At 39.0% G+C, this 18,038-nt stretch overlaps 1 protein-coding gene across 26 annotated transcripts in view; it reads left to right on the forward strand.

Moving 5' to 3' along the window:
• The window catches only part of LOC135205294 (ryanodine receptor-like), a 339,398-nt gene that overhangs the window by 24,275 nt on the left and 297,085 nt on the right, over positions 1-18,038 (forward strand). The gene's annotated exons all lie outside the window — the stretch shown is intronic.

Consider the following 18,038-nt stretch of genomic DNA (forward strand, 5'->3'; position numbering starts at 1 on the left):
ACTGTATACGTATTCATACAGGTTATTTAACTGTGTACTCAGCCATGTTCGAAAGTTGTCTAATATTTTGTTATTTGGCTTTTCGTCACTGTGGGGTTAAGCCATGTAAAAGGGCGCCATCCCCTGCCTTCTCTCCAGCGGACCGGTTATACCCTTCAGGCCACCTATTCCTGAATGCGCCACGTGGAAATCTCTATTGCTCTTCTGTCCACTACCAAGCTTTGGAACTCTGTTCCTGTTTCCGTTTTCCCTGAATTGTAACCGTCTCAGTGGCTCGCCCAGCTGTTTCACTGGTTGTATTCATTTCGAATTAAACGTTAAGCGTACCACTACATTCAAAATACTTTGGAAAGAATTTATGTAAAAAAAATAATTAAATCTAATTTGGAAAGACTGAGATATGGAAGTTTGATTCAATTTGGGACAAAGTCTAGACGTCAAGAATTTACGATAGAAGGTCTCTCTCTCTCTCTCTCTCTCTCTCTCTCTCTCTCTCTCTCTCTCTCTCTCTCTCTTTTAAACAGCCAACATTGAGAAGATCCTCAAGAAATGGAGGGAAAATTAGAACCACAGGAATGCCTTTAGAAAACGCTAGACCGAACTCAGATCGCGCTCCTTAAAGAAAATATTGAAAGCTCGATATGAGGAAGTTTGAGAGGTCGTAAGAGAGAAGTTTGGGAATGGGACGAAGGGAATGCCATTTGGAACCAACATTCGAGCTCGGAGAAGGAAGTTGTGGAAGGAAAAACTGAATTTTAATTGGGGAAGTTTGGCAATGAGATGTAGAGGACTCCGGTTCAAAACAGCGTAGGCTCAGGACGATGTTTAGTTATGGCGCAAAGTTAGTCTCAAGGATTTTGAAGTCTCGGTGTTCTTGGGATATATAGGAGATGTGTATTGTCTTGTTTGGCTTGAATTAAGAGTTACCCAGCTATGTAAACATAGAAAATATGTAGAATAGCAGTTAATGGACAGTTGAATTAGATTTAAAGGTTGCCATATTAGGCTAAGTTCAACACACGTCCTTAGGCTCAGTTCAACACACGTCCTTAGGCTCAGTGAAAGTGAAGCACTTGAAGCTATTGATGATAAAATTAGACGTTAAAATAGAATTCACGAAGAGTAATCATTATAGACAAAGCAGTCTGAGCAGAAATAGGAAAAAATGAGTAAATCTAGACAGCGTAGAATTAATAGAACAAGAAAAATGGTAATAAAAATCGCACGAGGAACACCTATGATGATCCTGACTTTTGCAGAATGATGAAGCTTAATGAGGACTTCAAACGAGGTTAAAAATGATGTTCAAAATCCCCGCTACCAGATTTCGCAACTTATTAATTAATGGAAGCAGGAATAGAGTTAAAAAAAAAAGCTGCAACCCGAGGTGCATTGGAGTTTTTTCTCTTCTTTTTTTCACCTTTTTCTTCTTTTTTTTTCATTTGCCATAAGACGCCTGACTAATTAAAAGCAATACTGCCTCGCCAAAGGGTGAAGAGGCAAATGTATATATGCTTTCTTTACATGCATATTGATCAAGTTCACGCTGGCTTTTGTAAGGTTGTGGGGGGTGGGGGCGGGCGGGGGGTGGCGTTTAAGGTCTGTATTTACTTTTTTTTTTTTTTTTTTTTTTGTAACTTGATTGTCGCTGTATTAAAGCTCTTTGGAAGATTTAACTTCAATATTTATTCTGGTTTTCGTCGCTCGAGGAATGCTTTCCTAACCATCTGGCGAGTTTGATGTTACATAGATATAGAATGTGTTAGAATTTACATATATCCATAAGTATGCCCACCCTAAAAAATAGACACATTGTATACATGTGTTTGTGTGTGTTAGAAGAGAGAGAGAGAGAGAGAGAGAGAGAGAGAGAGAGAGAGAGCACGTGTATATGTATGCACTAGACCTACATACCCGCACACAAACGTATACGCCGTCTTCACACAAAACCAGAGAGCTAATTTAGAACCCTGACCTTATGTTGTTCTTCAGGAATAAAAGTAGTTAATACCCCCCTGTTTTTTGTAAGACATTGAGTTAGAGGGGTTTGGAGGGAAGATTTCCCATGGGGTTTCCCCAGACCTCCCCTCTCCTCCCCGCTTCCCCACAATTCCTCTAAAACAAGATCCTGGTTAGCTATCGACTTAAGTAAGATCCACTGGACCTTTGAGGAATTTAGTAGTTGAGCGCTCACCTTACGATGCTGGTAGTGGTGGTAGATGATAGTAGTGGTAGTAGATGATAGTAGTGGTAGTAGATGATAGTAGTGGTAGTAGATGATAGTAGTGGTAGTTTTTATAGATCTTTTGGCCCAATTGCTACGCTCTAGGCTTACCAGTGAGATACCCCGGGTTCGACCCTTAGCGAGCCAGGTTTCTTTAGGCTAATCCCGTTCATTTCTAATGTGTGTAATGTTGATCTCAAAGATGGAATACTTAGCTCTTAGTTACGCGAATGTTGTGGGTCGCAGAGGCCCCCCTCCCTAGGGGTGGGGTTGGGGGGAAGGATATAGGTCTAGCAGCCTCATCCCAAAAGTCTTGTTGAAAATTGGAATACTAACACAAAAATGTTTGGCTACTTCGATTGAATATAAAGACTTGTTTTAAAAACACCATTCGCTACTTGGAGAGAGAGAGAGAGAGAGAGAGAGAGAGAGAGAGAGAGAGAGAGTAGTTGCTTGAATTATACATTCCTCATTTAGCTTTTTGTCCTATAAAAAATCTTTCTGTATCTTGTCTTATTTAAGAGTCTCTCTCTCTCTCTCTCTCGTCCCACGGGCACCGGTGGTCTCTGAATTGCAACGGGTTGCCAAAGTCTTGAGAGCCGCCTTCGCTGGTGTCTCCTTACGATGCATTTTTCTTCGTTGAGTCCGTTTCCCCTTTCTCTCTCTCTCTCTCTCTCTCTCTGTCTCTCTCTCTCTCTCTCTCTCTCTCACACATACACACAGGTACTTGAATAAGATTCATTTTCTTATAGGTTCTCATATAATTAACCTCTCTCTCTCTCTCTCTCTCTCTCTCTCTCTCTCTCTCTCTCTCTCTCATAGATAGTACTTGCTGCATAAAATTAACCTCTCTCTCTCTCTCTGAATTTTATGGATAAATTTTCGCGTTTTTTTCACTTTTAAGAAACTTTATAATAAGTGTTTTTTTGTGATTAGCTTCGGTTGAATTTCATTCATAGGTTGGCCATTTATGTTTATATATATATAATCTATATATATATATATATATATATAATATATATATATATATATATATATATTATTCCCCGCCCCTCGCCTGTCCATACAAAAGATAGGATTTCGATGTAATCTCAGGCTGTAGTATTATAGGATTTCATTTTAATTGCTGGCCAAAAAGCCCTGTTTCATAGTTTGAAGAGAATAAATTCCGCGGGAATGAGTTAAGCCTAATGTTTTTCAAAATCAAAACCAATTTATTTAAGCCTGAATAAAAGAGGGATCTAATTTCGCAAAACGTGGCGAGAAAAGATTCAGCGAAAATGATTTTAATTTCGCGATTATTCGTGATATTGATGTTCGAAATCAAAACCAGTTTCTGTTAGACCGAACAAGATCTGTTTTCATATTCCGTCACTTGAACCACCAACCACCAACCACCGCCGCCGCCGCACCTGGTGAATGAGTGAAGCATCCCTCGTCACCTGCCGCCTTTTGTCCCCTTTAATAATAATAATAATAGCTTTCGCCGGGAGAACAAACGGAACATTACGAAACAGTTCCGTATTTTTTTTTTTTCGTCAAAACATCGAGTCCGGTTACAATGATTCACCTCGCCGCCGCCGCCGAGCCTCGAGAGGCCAAAAAGGTTGGCAGCCCCGAAATCCTCCCGCCGCTGTGATCGCTATTGGTAGCCCTGGTTCCTTTGTAGCGGCGATGTTGCCTTTCCGTTAAACATGATTTTTTTCCCCCGCTCAGCTGGAATCGCTTCGGGAATGATTCTCGGTGTTCTGGGAATCGTGATGAGAAAGGCGTTGCTTTTCCGTTGAACATTAGTTTTCCCTGCTTAGCTGGAATCGCCTCGGGAATGATTCCCGATGCCTTGCGAGTCGTGATTGGAATGGGATAGGTCTAGGGTTGGAGAGATTTTTGTTTTTAACGCTCGTTCTGTTATTCAAAACCCGCTCTAACAGTTAATGAGCTTGAAATAAGATAATTAAATTGAATGTAGAATTTAGGCTGAATGACTTATGAGGTCATTCAGTGCTGTAACGGATATTGACAGTAAAAGGTTTGAAAGGCGTAACAGGAGGAAAACCTCAAACCAGTTGCACTATGAACCAATTGTTAGGAGAGGGTGGAAAGCAAGATGGAAGAAAGAATATGAAAGGAGGAGATATATATGTTTATTAATTTATTTATTGACCTTGATGCATGATCTTCCATCTTGCGTTTGTCCAAAACCTTATTCTATGTCCTTCTAGAATTTAGGTCTTGTAGGTAATTCATTCGTAAATTATTATTTATGCGTTTAAAATTTATCGTTTTTTGGCTTATTTTGATTAAAAGGTCCATTAAATTTTTATTATTACTTAGTTATTTTTTGAGAGCAAGTTTCTAAATGATTTTAGTGTTGTGATTTAATTTCAAGTTTAAGAAGCTTCAGAGCCTTGCATACAAAAAGCAGAAAACATATACCCTTTTCAGTAATAAACGTAAATAATTTAGAATGACAAATCTTATAAAAGACTCTGGATTTATATATGAATCATTTTAAAAATTTGCTGAATCATTCCTTGACCCTCGGGTCACAACACAAAATTTCGTTGAAATCTGTCTGTTTATAGGATATCTCGATAACTTTTTAGGGCACAAACTAACAGGGCTGACACAGATGAATACGGTACTTTCGTGCAACTCCCTTCCGCTGGCGGAAATAACCAATTTCCAAAGTAATAGCTTGGTGGAACGATAGCCATTTTCCTCCCCCCCCCCCAACCCCGCTTTAACAAAAAATCAACATGTTTCTGGGATCGCAAAGAACGTAACCTCTGTGATGAGTTCGTGGAACCTTTTCCCCGCCCCTTATGTGCGACATTGCAGGCGCCCCCCCTCGCCCCCACCCCCCCCTGTGGAACCTTGTCCCCTCTATGTGGGATACTGCCACCCCCATCCCCACCCCTCCACCCCACCCAACAACCTCTTCCCAGCCCCCGTGTCCCCAGAGGTATCGTAGCAGGGACTGAGAGAACTTTTTCAGGGCTGGTGCTCAAGTGAAAAAAAAAGGCAAAAATATAGAAATGAATGAGGCTAAATATATAACGGCTCAATATTCTGTAAAATTTATTTAAACTAACCATTAATAATTCAAGAAAGAGATAAACATGACTGATATCATAGGAACCAGTGGGCTAATGTTTTATATGAACATAAAATCTACAGTACTAACTACCAGTAGAACTAGGAAATTTAATAAAAGAAAAATTATATATATTACTTTTACATAAATGACTGCAAGAAAATCAATCAGTATGATCAAATACACTTCGCTAATAACCAGACCTTATCATTTTATATTTATAAGAGAACCCTTCTGTGTCCCATTTCTTTGAATATGCTGATAACTTCACTGTTGTTGATTGTGATATCCTTTTCAACTGCTAGCAACAAAAGATCAGATAACCTCTCCTCACTGGACAGGCTGCGCAGCTTTGTCTTCACCAGCTTGAGTTTGGAGAAGGTCCTTTCCACTGTTGCAGTTGTGACGGGTAGAGTGGCATAAATTGTTAAGAGTTCAAGCATAAGTGGCAATATCTCCTGGACATTGTTTTCTTTCATCAGGTTGAGCATTGTAGCTGCAGTGTTCTGTGGCAGGCAAGGAAATGAGGGATAGAAGATCTTTAATTCCAACCGTAGCTAGTCTACTTCTTCTAACTTATAAAACTGGCATAATTTTTGCAATGACTTGAATGCCTCTTCATTCACAGGTTCTTTCCAGTTATCTTGGACTGTCATACGATGAAAGGCATTTAGGATACCCCATGTTGTGTTGTCTCCAGCTTTAAATCTTCTTTGTAGCTCTTGTGATATTGTATCTAAAAACACATAAAATACTCTCACACGGTAGTACTCATCCAAGGATTGATATTGCTGGTCCTCAGTAGCAGATGTAGCACTATACTTGTATCTTTCAAGCATTTTTCTTCTTCTGCCTTGTCCAGGAATCCCAGAGGGGAGGTCGATGGCCATGGATTCAGCTCTCTCTTTAACATTTGTAAAAATCACCTGAAACTTCTCATCATTTCTTAATTCTCTCAAACTTTGTAGCACTCCATCCACAATTCTGTAGGAGGCAGCCAAATCAGTCTTTCTGTTGTAGGGCATTAGAGGCATAGGCAGTTTCTTGAAAAACTGGGGTGGCAATCTCAAGACAAACAAGAAATTTAAAGTTAATACTTTGCAGCAATATTGAGGCATCCCCTGCTGATGCATCAGGAGGATGTTTTTGCACTATCTCTTCTAAAAATTGCTTCAGAGCTGGGATGACCTTCCTCATGAGTCTAAGAGCTGACTCTCTGCAAGCCCATCTTGTGTCTGATAGCTTCTTAAGTTCAAGTGGCCGGTCTTCTGGATACATTGCTTTATTATTATTATTATTATTATTATTATTATTATTATTATTATTATTATTATTATTATTAGAATAATAATAATATAATAATAATAATAATAATAATAATAATAATAATAATAATAATAATATAAATTATTGTCGCAATACCATGGGACACCAGAGTTGAAGAGAAAGAGAGGGAAAAAAAAAAAAAAATGGATAAGTTATCATAAGATCTGAAAATAGAAATAAGAAGGATATGGGATATGCCAGTGGAAATCGTACCCATAATCATAGGAGCACTAGGCACGATCCCAAGATCCCTGAAAAGGAATCTAGAAAAACTAGAGGCTGAAGTAGCTCCAGGACTCATGCAGAAGAGTGTGATCCTAGAAACGGCACACATATAGTAAGAAAAGTGATGGACTCCTAAGGAGGCAGGATGCAACCTGGAACCCCACACTATAAATACACCCAGTCGAATTGGAGGACTGTGATAGAGCAAAAAAAAAAACAAAAAAAAAAAAAAAAAAAAAAATTATTATTATTATTATTATTATTATTATTATTATTATTATTGACACAGATAGGCGGCATAGGCGGCGGGCCTATAATACATCCCTCTCAAAAGGGCACTTTTAATACAGTAGCAAAAAGGGGCAGGTGCTTGGGCACCCCTAGCACCCCCCCTCTGCACGTCCCTGTATCGTAGCGTAGGATAAGATCTTGAGAATTCTTCCCTAGATTACACGTCATGTTATGACGGTCCTTTATGCTTCCAGTGTTGATTTAGAGGACTTCGGAAGAATTCTCGGTGGATTTTTACAGCATCTTTGCTCAGTTTTGGTTTATCTGATCGGGTTCTTGTATTTTTCAACTGGAATGTTTTCTGGTTTTCCGGTTTTTTTGGTTTTTAAGTGTTTTGAATTGTGTTTCTTCTTCTGTTATTCATGTCGTCAGCTGCGTTATCTTTGCAACGGCTCCTCCTTTGTTAGTTTTGAATATTGCCTTCTTGCATTTTCTTCTGCCTTTATCTTCATGTATTGCGCAAGAATTCCTCATTCGTTACTTCCTCGCGTCTTACCCCTCTGTATTTCTGGCAAAATAAAGAAAAGAGAAGAGGTTATATCTTGTTCATTATCGTCAGACTATTTCAGTTGCCCCTTTCTCTCTGGCGGAGCGAGTGCCAGATGTGAACCAGGCATACCAACCTTCATGTATTTTGTGTCACGTCTCGTTCTGGAAGCATTTCATTCTTACATTCCTATCCCTCACTCCCCCCCACCCCACCCCACACAACGAGGAAAATTGGTAGTTTTTGAGGGTAAGATTTCGCACTGTGGCGAGATGGTTGACGTCTGCTATTCTGGATGCAGGTGGTTGCCAGCTGCTAGGAGAGGAGGAGGCAGCGGTGCAGCCTTGCCGCTGTCGGTGACGTGTTTATTTTTGGCCTAGTGGGTCGTCGTCTGTCCGCTTCGTAGGGCTCTGCCAATGGCCAGTCGCTTATTCAGCCCTTTACTCAGAAGGGTTTACTCTTCAGCATTACTTTATAGCGTTTTCTTGAAGTTTTTATTACATTTAAGCCCCCAGCTCTTCAATTAGGCCTATGATTGTCCACACTGGCCTCTTACCTGTCGGTAAAGTTGGCAGTCCTGTCTCAGCACCAAGGCTGCTCCTCAAGATTATTTCCACGTCCTTTTTATGCCTAATTTAAGACAAGGATTTTGAATTCTCTTAGTCGAAAGAAGAGTTAAATGCCGATGAAAAGACAGCAAAAATAAAAGCCAAAGAAGTACTACCTACAATTGCACTTTATAACTGTTTGCAGAGGGGATTTCAAGCTTTCCATTGGTGCCAGATCTCCGGGAGCTTCCCTTGACCCATTGTTGCCAGATCGCCTTTTATGACCCTCGCTGTGTCCTCACTCAGTGTGTTTAGGTTTACATTACCAAATGAACTGTGGGACCCCTGTTTCATTTGCATGTTTACCTTTTGCTCAGAGATTTCTCTGTAAGAATATGTAGTGCTTGTGCAACAAAGACAAATGTGTTATAAACTTGTGTTGTACAGTAAGTTCCAGAAGTGAAGCGACAAATCTCAGAATTGATCGTACTTCTTTAGAAACTCATGGGGTTGCCAGTTAGTATATTTTATTCCAATTATTGTCATCCTATCTATCTGATAATACGTATCAGTGATTAACTGTATAAGCGCACAAAGTATTTCCCCAGTGAATGATCAATGTTAGTTCAATAATTGTTTATTAAAGGAAAAAAAATTTCCCCGAAGAAACATCTGCGGGTCTCAAAGTGTGATATCAAGTGTTCACCATAGAGTGGCAGCAGGAACCGAGTGCATAAGCATTGGCCTTATATTTGTAAATTAACTTTCTACTTTTATAGCGTTATATCGAAAGTTATTATGTTTTCTTTTGATAAAGCACAGAGAAGTTTAGCATCTGATTAAATGAAATATAAATAAGACGAAATCCAAGTTATATGCGCGTTTAGCACTGGTTACATGGTTACGCCTATGTCAAGAATCAAGGAAATATATTTCCCAGCTTGTTAGTTAATAATTTCATCGAATTTCTCAATTGTGCACACTTTTGCACGTGGAATTGCGTTCAGGGTCGCACCAAATAAGTATTTTCGTAGGTTTCCACCTTTTTTTTTCAGTGCATGAGTGAGACTATTCTTGTCCATACGATCCGGAGTGTGAATATGCTTGGCGAGCACTATTTTAATTCGAGTATCTCCTGTTATGCTCTCTCTCTCTCTCTCTCTCAGGTCCTTTTTATCTAGTCAGGGAATAACCAGAGTTCTTGTTTTAAGAATCAAGACTAGGCCTATTGGTCATGCTCAGGTGCTTCTTTATATATATATATATATATATATATATATATATATATATATATATATCCCCAAAAAACTCATAAATTTCTGTTATACATTAATGCTTGACTGGATTGAACTGATTACTGGTTGTCCGTGGAAATATGAATTTGGGTGATATCACACTCTTATGATACGCCCACTTACGCAAATTCAGTCTTAAATTTCACGGTTGGAATATGATTCGAAGAGTTGAGTAAAAGGTTGAAGTGAAAAAGGTGGAGTTAGTATTGTGGGTAGAGGTAGAGGTAGAGGGGGGGAGGGGTGGTTGGGGTCTGTCGTCTCCCTACTTAACCAGGTGGTGATATTGACGGGGTGTTCTGGTTGCTTGCGACCGTCTTTCTTATTTTTTGTATAGCAGGAAGTCTGTTTTTTCCCAGGTGCAAGGACAGGTCCTGGTATCGGTCCTGAAGGTTCTATCTTTGCTTAAATAACAGACAGTGGCCCTGCATTGTAAGCCTTGCAATGCCCGGAACTAGGCCTAGTCAGTATCACCTGAAGGTAGCCGCAGCAGTTAGAGCCTTTCTCGAAGATGGTGTTTTATGCTCGGTCCTAGAAGCTAGAATCAGAACTATCAACCACACCCAACTTCTCTATTGTATGTAGTGCATTCATGGTTGATTATGTTTAATGTCGCGGAGATTTTCCCTTCATATTCTATTGATACTTGCATGGTTTTATGCATCTTCGCTAAAATAATTGATAATACACTATAATATTAAATATTTGTTTCCACATTGCTCGAAATATACATTGGTAATGTTGGTAATCCTGTGTTGAACGAGAATTTCAAATTGTTTCGTTTCTATAGTTTGAAATAATTACTATACTTTAAAAAATTAATACTATTACAGTAATTTTTTTCTTATGATTGTTATAAATATCATAGATTTGATAATTTGTATAGCATCAATATGTTAGCTTTATTTTGCTTGATAGAGCTTTCACTGTAGAAAATAAAATATTTTTCAGCTACGAGTTGTAGTTGCCAGTTAGTGAATTTCGAACGAAATTCTCTGAAATTTGTCGCTTCAGTTCTGGAACTTACTGTACGTGTCTGCAGTATTTGGTATACTTTTCTAATTAAGGTTAGATGATAATATTCCCTGTCAGGGAAGATGGCGATGAAATAAGATTTTTTTAGTGTATTTTGTGGGACTTATAAATAACTAAACAAGGCGTGACCCGACCTCCAGCTTGCTTAGGGTATGTGCTAAAATCTACGGTCAAATGTAGCATTGTTTCACCAACGAAAATTAAAATACATACCTTATATTTTATTAGAAAAAATATTTCTTTACTGTTTAATATGCGCATTATTCATTTTTTTACATTTTCATTCTGATAATTAAATCATATATATCCTACCCTAAAATTCTTGTATCTTTAGCTCAATGCAAAACACCTTTTTCAGACCTTTTTAGTCTTTTCCATAGGGATTTCCTACTCCCCCAAAAACATCATCAACAATAACGACAAAGTAGTTTGTAGGCTTACTCCCTGAGTAAGCAAAAACAGTTCATTAGTTACGTTAAACCTTCATGCGTGACTGATTATAGGTTAAGAGTCAGGATATAGGGCAGTTCCTTTGCGATTACATAGAAGCACCAGAACAGAATAGGGACTTTGTCTTATAGAAAACTGCACAGGACACAGAAGCGCTGGAAAGAATATCCTCCCAGAATAGGAACTCTGTCTTATAGAAAACTGCACAAGACACAGAAGCGCTGGAAAGATTATCCTCCCAGAATAGGGACTCTGTCTTATAGAAAACTGCACAGGACACAGAAGCACTGGAAAGAATATCCTCCCAGAATAGGGACTCTGTCTTTTAGAAAACTGCACAAGACACAGAAGCGCTGGAAAGAATATCCTCCCAGAATAGGGATTCTGTCTTATAGATCCAGAGCTAAATCAAGTCTATTAAGTCCCACGGGATGACTCAAGTGATCTGCAGCGCTCAGTTTTACTTTTTAAAAGTTTCCTGTCGAGACCGTAATTGCCTGTGTTTGCCGGTCACAATCTGTCTGCTTTAATTATGTTTGTCGACGTAAAGAGAGTAATTAGTGGGCAAAGCATTTGATAAATCATTGATTACCCGATGACTGGGAGCAGTTCGATGTATGCTGTCGTAGTAATAACAGAGCAGCCAGTTTTTACTTTTAATTCCATAATTTTTTTTTTGCCCCATGTATGACAAATGAGATCTCCTCTGACGTGTCTATTTTTATGCTGTTGCATATCGAATTTTGTGTATTCCTTTTTGCGATTGCATGACTAAGGGAACCCCTCTCTCAGGGTACGTCCTTTACATCCATTGTATATAGAAGGGAATGCCCCTCTCTGGGCATATATTTTACCTTCGTATATCAAGGGGAACAATCTCCCTCTCACCGTGTTTATTCATGACGTTGCAAGTCGGGGGAATTTCTCTTTCACGCAATGTTAGTATATTATACCCTTGCTTATCGAAAGGAATTTCTCTCTCTCTCTCTCTCTCTCTCTCTCTCTCTCTCTCTCTCTCTCTCTCGTGAATTTTAGACTGCAGTAAATACAGTTATTGTAATACTTGAAATAACTCCTCTCTCTCTCTCTCTCTCTCTCTCTCTCTCTCTCTCTCTTGAATTTTAGACTGCAGTAAATACAGTTATTGTAATACTTGAAATAACTCCTCTCTCTCTCTCTCTCTCTCTCTCTCTCTCGTGAATTTTAGACTGCAGTGAGTACAGTTATTGTAATACTTGAAATACTCCCTCTCTCTCTCTCTCTCTCTCTCTCTCTCTCTCTCTCTCTCTCTCTCTCTCATTTTTAGACTGCAGTAAATACAGTTATTGTAATACTTGAAATAACTCCTCTCTCTCTCTCTCTCTCTCTCTCTCTTTGCACTTTTACACACAACACACTCTCTCAATCCATTTACCAGTTTTACGCACTTTTAAGATACCGTTCAATTCTTTGCCTGCCCTCACCTCCTGTTCCCCTACCCCCACTCTCTCTCTCTCTCTCTCTCTCTCTCTCTCGGGACAATGTTTTCATTCCCACTGAGGTTTTGGGGGAACTCGATTGGGCGTCCTCTGTCGGGCGCCTAACTTGACCTCGCGGAAAGATGTGGGAGATAGGCACGTCTCGGAATATATATTACCATATATGGATGACCCACAGTCAGGTCATCAGTGTTTATGTCTTCATTTCGTCTTTTTCTTTCAATTTCTCTGAGAGGCACAAGTGTTTTTACGAGTGTTTTTTTTTTTTACGATTCTTATGTATAAAAAATTCCCCCTCGGTTAACATTTATATGAAAATATATTAATTCCGAGGTAGAGCGAATTAGATATTTAAGGATATTTGTGGCTCGATTTATATATATATATGTATATATATATATATATATATATATATATTAAAGGTGAAGAATATATATATATATATATATATATATATATATATATATATATATATATATATATATATATATATATATATATAGCGGCTACTGGTTTAGTACTTAATATACATACTATAGTATATATATATATATCATATATATCTATATATATATATATATATATATATATATATATATATATATATATATATACTTTATTATTATAAAGTACTAAACCAGTAACACGATCTACTTTGACAGATTTTAACAAGAGTACTAAACCTTTTTAAATGCACGTTACGTTACGTGAAGTTACGGAGCCTGGAATAAAAAAAAAAGTAGATAGTGTTAAATTAAAAGAGAGAGAGAGAGAGAGAGAGAGAGAGAGAGAGAGAGAGAGAGAGAGAGAGAGAGAGAGAGAGAGAGAGAGAGAGAGAGAGAGATTGATTCCAATTTATTTGTTTGTTTTGTATTTGAAAATGTTTATAAATGAAAGGGCGATAATAATAGAAATACATTTTTAGTTTTCTGTAAAAAAAAAAATGAATAACAAAGTATTGTGCCGGCCGTGTCCGTCCGTCCGTGCTTTTTCTGTCCGGATTTTTTATGTCCGCACTTTTTCTGTCCTCACTTTTTCTCTGTCCACACTTTTTTCTGTCCTCACTTTTTCTCTGTCCGCCATCAGTAATTTTAATCTTATATAAGATTAAATTTAGCCATAATCTTGCTTCTAGCACCGATATAGGCCACGGCCCCACTGGCCGTGGTTAAAGTTTCGTGGACCGCGGCTCAAACGGCATTAAACCGAGACCACCTTCATTATACGCTGTAGCGGCTGTACAGAAAACTCCATTGCGCCGATGATTTTTTTTTTACTTGTTTTTGTCGTGTCTCGTGTTGACACGTGAGAAAAATTTGAATGGCGTCTCTCTCTCTCTCTCTCTCTCTCTCTCTCTCTCTCTCTGTAAATATCGTTAAACACAGCATTTCGTTTGTAGTGCCATGAATACAATGATTTGTGAATAATATACTCTCTCTCTCTCTCTTTCAAATAGGATCATTATAGATTTCGCTCTCTCTGTTTCGCAATCAACCACGTGTCAAACATCTCACTGGGAGACGCGTACTGGACCCGTCTGAATATTGAGCTGATGCCAGCAACTGACGCTTGCTAATTAATGATATCGGGACTGGCTTGGTGTGCCCAAATAGCAAATTTAGTATTAACAGATGCGATCAAGTTAGGTAACTAAATTCTAATCAGGAAGGTATTTTTGGGACAAAATTCGGTAACCAAATTTTAAACTTGAAAGGTATTTTTGGGACAAAATTCGGTAACCAAATTTTAAACTTGAAAGGTATTTTTGGGACAAAACCTTAGGTGAAAGGAGTACAGAGTTTTTTTTTTTTATTGCAATGTATTTTTGATTGCCTCACTGACCGTCACTTGTGAATTAAATGCCGATGCTGGAAACGGTGGCTCTGTTGCCTTGTGCTTGAACTGTGGCATTAATGCAGCAGGAGAGAGAGAGAGAGAGGAGAGAGAGAGAGAGAGAGAGAGAGAGAGAGAGAGAGCAGAGGAATATTAATATCTGGGAGTAGTGGACGCGAAACGTGAACAATAGTGTTATGACGAGCATGTCATTCTGGAGACTGGACAGGCCCCGTCCGTCGCCTGTGGAGGAAGGAACATCTGGAAGAAGAAGAAGAAGAAGACATCCAGTATATTTGGAAGAAGAAAAAGAAATACACGTCCAGTGTATCTGGAAGAAGAAGACGAAGAGGAAGAACGCGTCCAGTATATCTGGAAGAAGAAGAAGAACACGTCCAGTATATCTGGAAGAAGAAGAACGTCCAGCATATCTGGAAGAAGAAGAAGAAGAACACGTCCAGTATATCTGGAAGAAGAAGAAGAAGAACACGTCCAGTATATCTGGAAGAAGAAGAAGAAGAACACGTCCAGTATATCTTCTGGAAGAAGATGATGATGTCCAGTGTATCTGGAAGAAGAAGAAGAACACGTCCAGTATATCTTCTGGAAGAAGAAGATGATGTTCAGTATATCTGGAAGAAGAAGAAGTACACGTCCAGTATATCTTCTGGAAGAAGATGATGATGTCCAGTGTATCTGGAAGAAGAAGAAGACGACCAGTGTCTGAAAGAAGAAGAACACGCCCAGTATATCTGGAGGAAGAAGAAGACGACGACGTCCAGTAGATCTGAACGAAGAATAACGCGTTCAGTACATCTGACGAGTATTGGAGGAGTGTATACCCTTTGCATTTTAAAGTTCACACGCGCCAACTGTTTTCCATAGTCCAACTCAAAGGCGAGACGGCATTTACCATTTATTAAATATAATTATCAGGCATTGGGTTCGGAGCGGCTGCCGATATGGCGGACTTCGTCGTCAGGACACTCGTCATGTTTGTCATTGTTATGTTTTTGACAGAGTTGCTTGGGAGATGGAGGTACTACTACTGGTGCCACCATGACAGTCCGTTTGTTGCAAATTTTGTTTGTATGTAATCTATTAAGTTTGACGTGAATTTAGGAATATATATTATATTATATATATATATATATATATATAGATATATATTTTCACGCGAACGCACAACCACACACATACACACAAAGAAACACATGAAGTTTTGCTTTGAAACAAAATACCACAATAATGAAACAGATGGTATGGTCCTAAGTTCCTAACCATTGCCATTTTGCGGATAACTGAATACCGAGTCTAGTGAGAGATTGAATTTCGTAAAAGAAGGCCTGGCCAGACAGGTGTTACGAGGTCGCAATAGACGAAAGAAAAAAGGCGGATGATCAAATCGTTGAACTGTCCTTCCTTTGAATCGATATGGATGAAACTAATGCATGAGAATAACAGTGAAATATGAATGAGGTAAATTTAGTTTCCAAACTGGAATTCGCCCCTAGGGGGATTTCTCTCCCCCACTCCCCCATCGCCCCCCCGTTGAGAACCATTGCTCTAAGTGATGCTGGGAAGGTTTGGTAAACATTGCGATTGATGGTGTCCTCCAGTGGGTGTGAGATCAGTCGAGATTGATTATCTTACGGAGAAGTGCAAAGCCGGAGAAGGCTTGGGAATAAATGACGATGCCTTTAGGATTGATGGATTATTCTCTCTCTCTCTCTCTCTCTCTCTCTCTCTCTCTCTCTCTCTCTCTCTCTCCTTATTAGATATTCCTTGAACGAATACAGGTGTGTGTATTAAATCAAACTTTCTCTCTCTCTCTCTCTCTCCTTATTAGATATTCCTTGAACGAATACAGGTTTGTGTATTAAATTAGACTTTCTCTCTCTCTCTCTCTCTCTCTCCTTATTAGATATTCCTTGAACGAATACAGGTTTGTGTATTATATTATACTCTCTCTCTCTCTCTCTCCTTATTAGATATTCCTTGAACGAATACAGGTTTGTGTATTAAATTAGACTTTCTCTCTCTCTCTCTCTCTCTCTCTCTCACTCTCTCTCTCTTTATTAGATATTCCTTGAACGAATACAGGTTTGTGTATTAAATTATACTCTCTCTCTCTCTCTCTCCTTATTAGATATCCTTGAACGAATTCAGGATTATGCATTAAATTAGAGATTTCTCTCTCTCTCAAACACACACACATACACACATACAGACAAAAGCACAATTATAAGTTCGAGGTCAAATTCAGCGTCCTGGTTTTTGACACCTTTCGCCAAATGCTCACGTGTTTGGTATTAGGTCAAGAGGTCTTTTATAAAACTGATATAAAACATGCTTTTTCTCCTTTCTTTCCAGAAATCAGGGTTACTCTACAATCTTATAGTTTTTCCGTGTTATTTCAACTCTTTCCTCTATAATTTTTTTTTACACTTTCGTATTCAATCGTTCGCCATCTCCCATCTCTTCATTCGGTTCGGAACGTCCTACTCCCCCCACCAAAAACCCACGCCCCCACCCCCGCCCCTGTCATTCCATTAAGTTACCCTTCTTCTTCCAATACCGCTCCGAATTGGGCATGGCCGGAGAAAGCCTTGCTTTTGTTGCAGCCTTTTGTTGGCGTCTTTCAAGTTTGTGGGGCCCGCTGACAATGGCATTGTTGTTGCAAGTCTGGCACCGGGTAGGGAGGAGCAGCGGGTCCTACCCACCCCCCTCCCCCCGCCCGTCCTTGCCTACGAGGGAGGGAGGAATTCACCCTATACCTCATGAACCATCCAATACCTTCCTGCCAGGCTTTCTCACCCGTCTACTCGTAGATTCTAAAAGTTCACCTCTACCCACCCTTGATTCTACCCTGATCCCAAACCCCAACCCCCCCCACTGGATAGTGGGTATGTTCATCTAAAGCCATCCGGTCATATTACTGTCTTTCTCCATCCACTCGCAGATTTTGGAAGGTGGTCCAAAGAAAATAACAGAATAATAATGCTGTTGTCTTTTGATGTATTATTCTTTCATGTTTTATCCGTTGTAGCTTTTTTTTATCGCTATTTTTATGACGTCTAATGAATGATCAGTAACGAATATGACCAATTTCTCGCTGTGTTTGACAGCTTTGGGGGTGGAGTAGGGGGTGGATTCCCTTCAGAAACTGCGTCGTGATTCATAATATATGGCAGAAAACACACTCCAGATGGAACGTATGACATTTGGCTGACAAGAGACATTTTATTTACATGCAAATCACCGAGTGTGGAATTGACACTTTAGTCACTACGCTGTTCAAATGCATTCTCTCTCTCTCTCTCTCTCTCTCTCTCTCACTCTGGCTGCATTTTTTCTAAACATTATTGTTTCATTTTTGTTCGTTCGCGAACTTTGATATTTAATTGTGTTTCGAAAAGTCTCTCTTCTCTCTCTCTCTCTCTCTGTTCATTTAGGTTTTGTAATTCTTTGCAGTGAATTAACCTGTATTCTACCTGTATCTGGTCGCAATTCATTGTCTTTCTAATGAATTACCTGTATTTCTACCTGTATCTGGTCGAAATTCATTCTTTCTAATGAATTACCTGTATTAACTCTTTGCAATGAATTACCTGTATTATTACTTGTATCGGGTTGAAATTCATTGTCTCTCTAATGAATTGCCTGTATTTTTACCTGTATCGGGTTAAAATTCATTGTCTTTCTAATGAAATACCTGTTTTAACTCTTTCCAATGATTCACCTGTATTTTT

The sequence above is a fragment of the Macrobrachium nipponense genome, chromosome 24, assembly GCF_015104395.2.
Source record: "Macrobrachium nipponense isolate FS-2020 chromosome 24, ASM1510439v2, whole genome shotgun sequence".
Taxonomy (NCBI): domain Eukaryota; kingdom Metazoa; phylum Arthropoda; class Malacostraca; order Decapoda; family Palaemonidae; genus Macrobrachium; species Macrobrachium nipponense.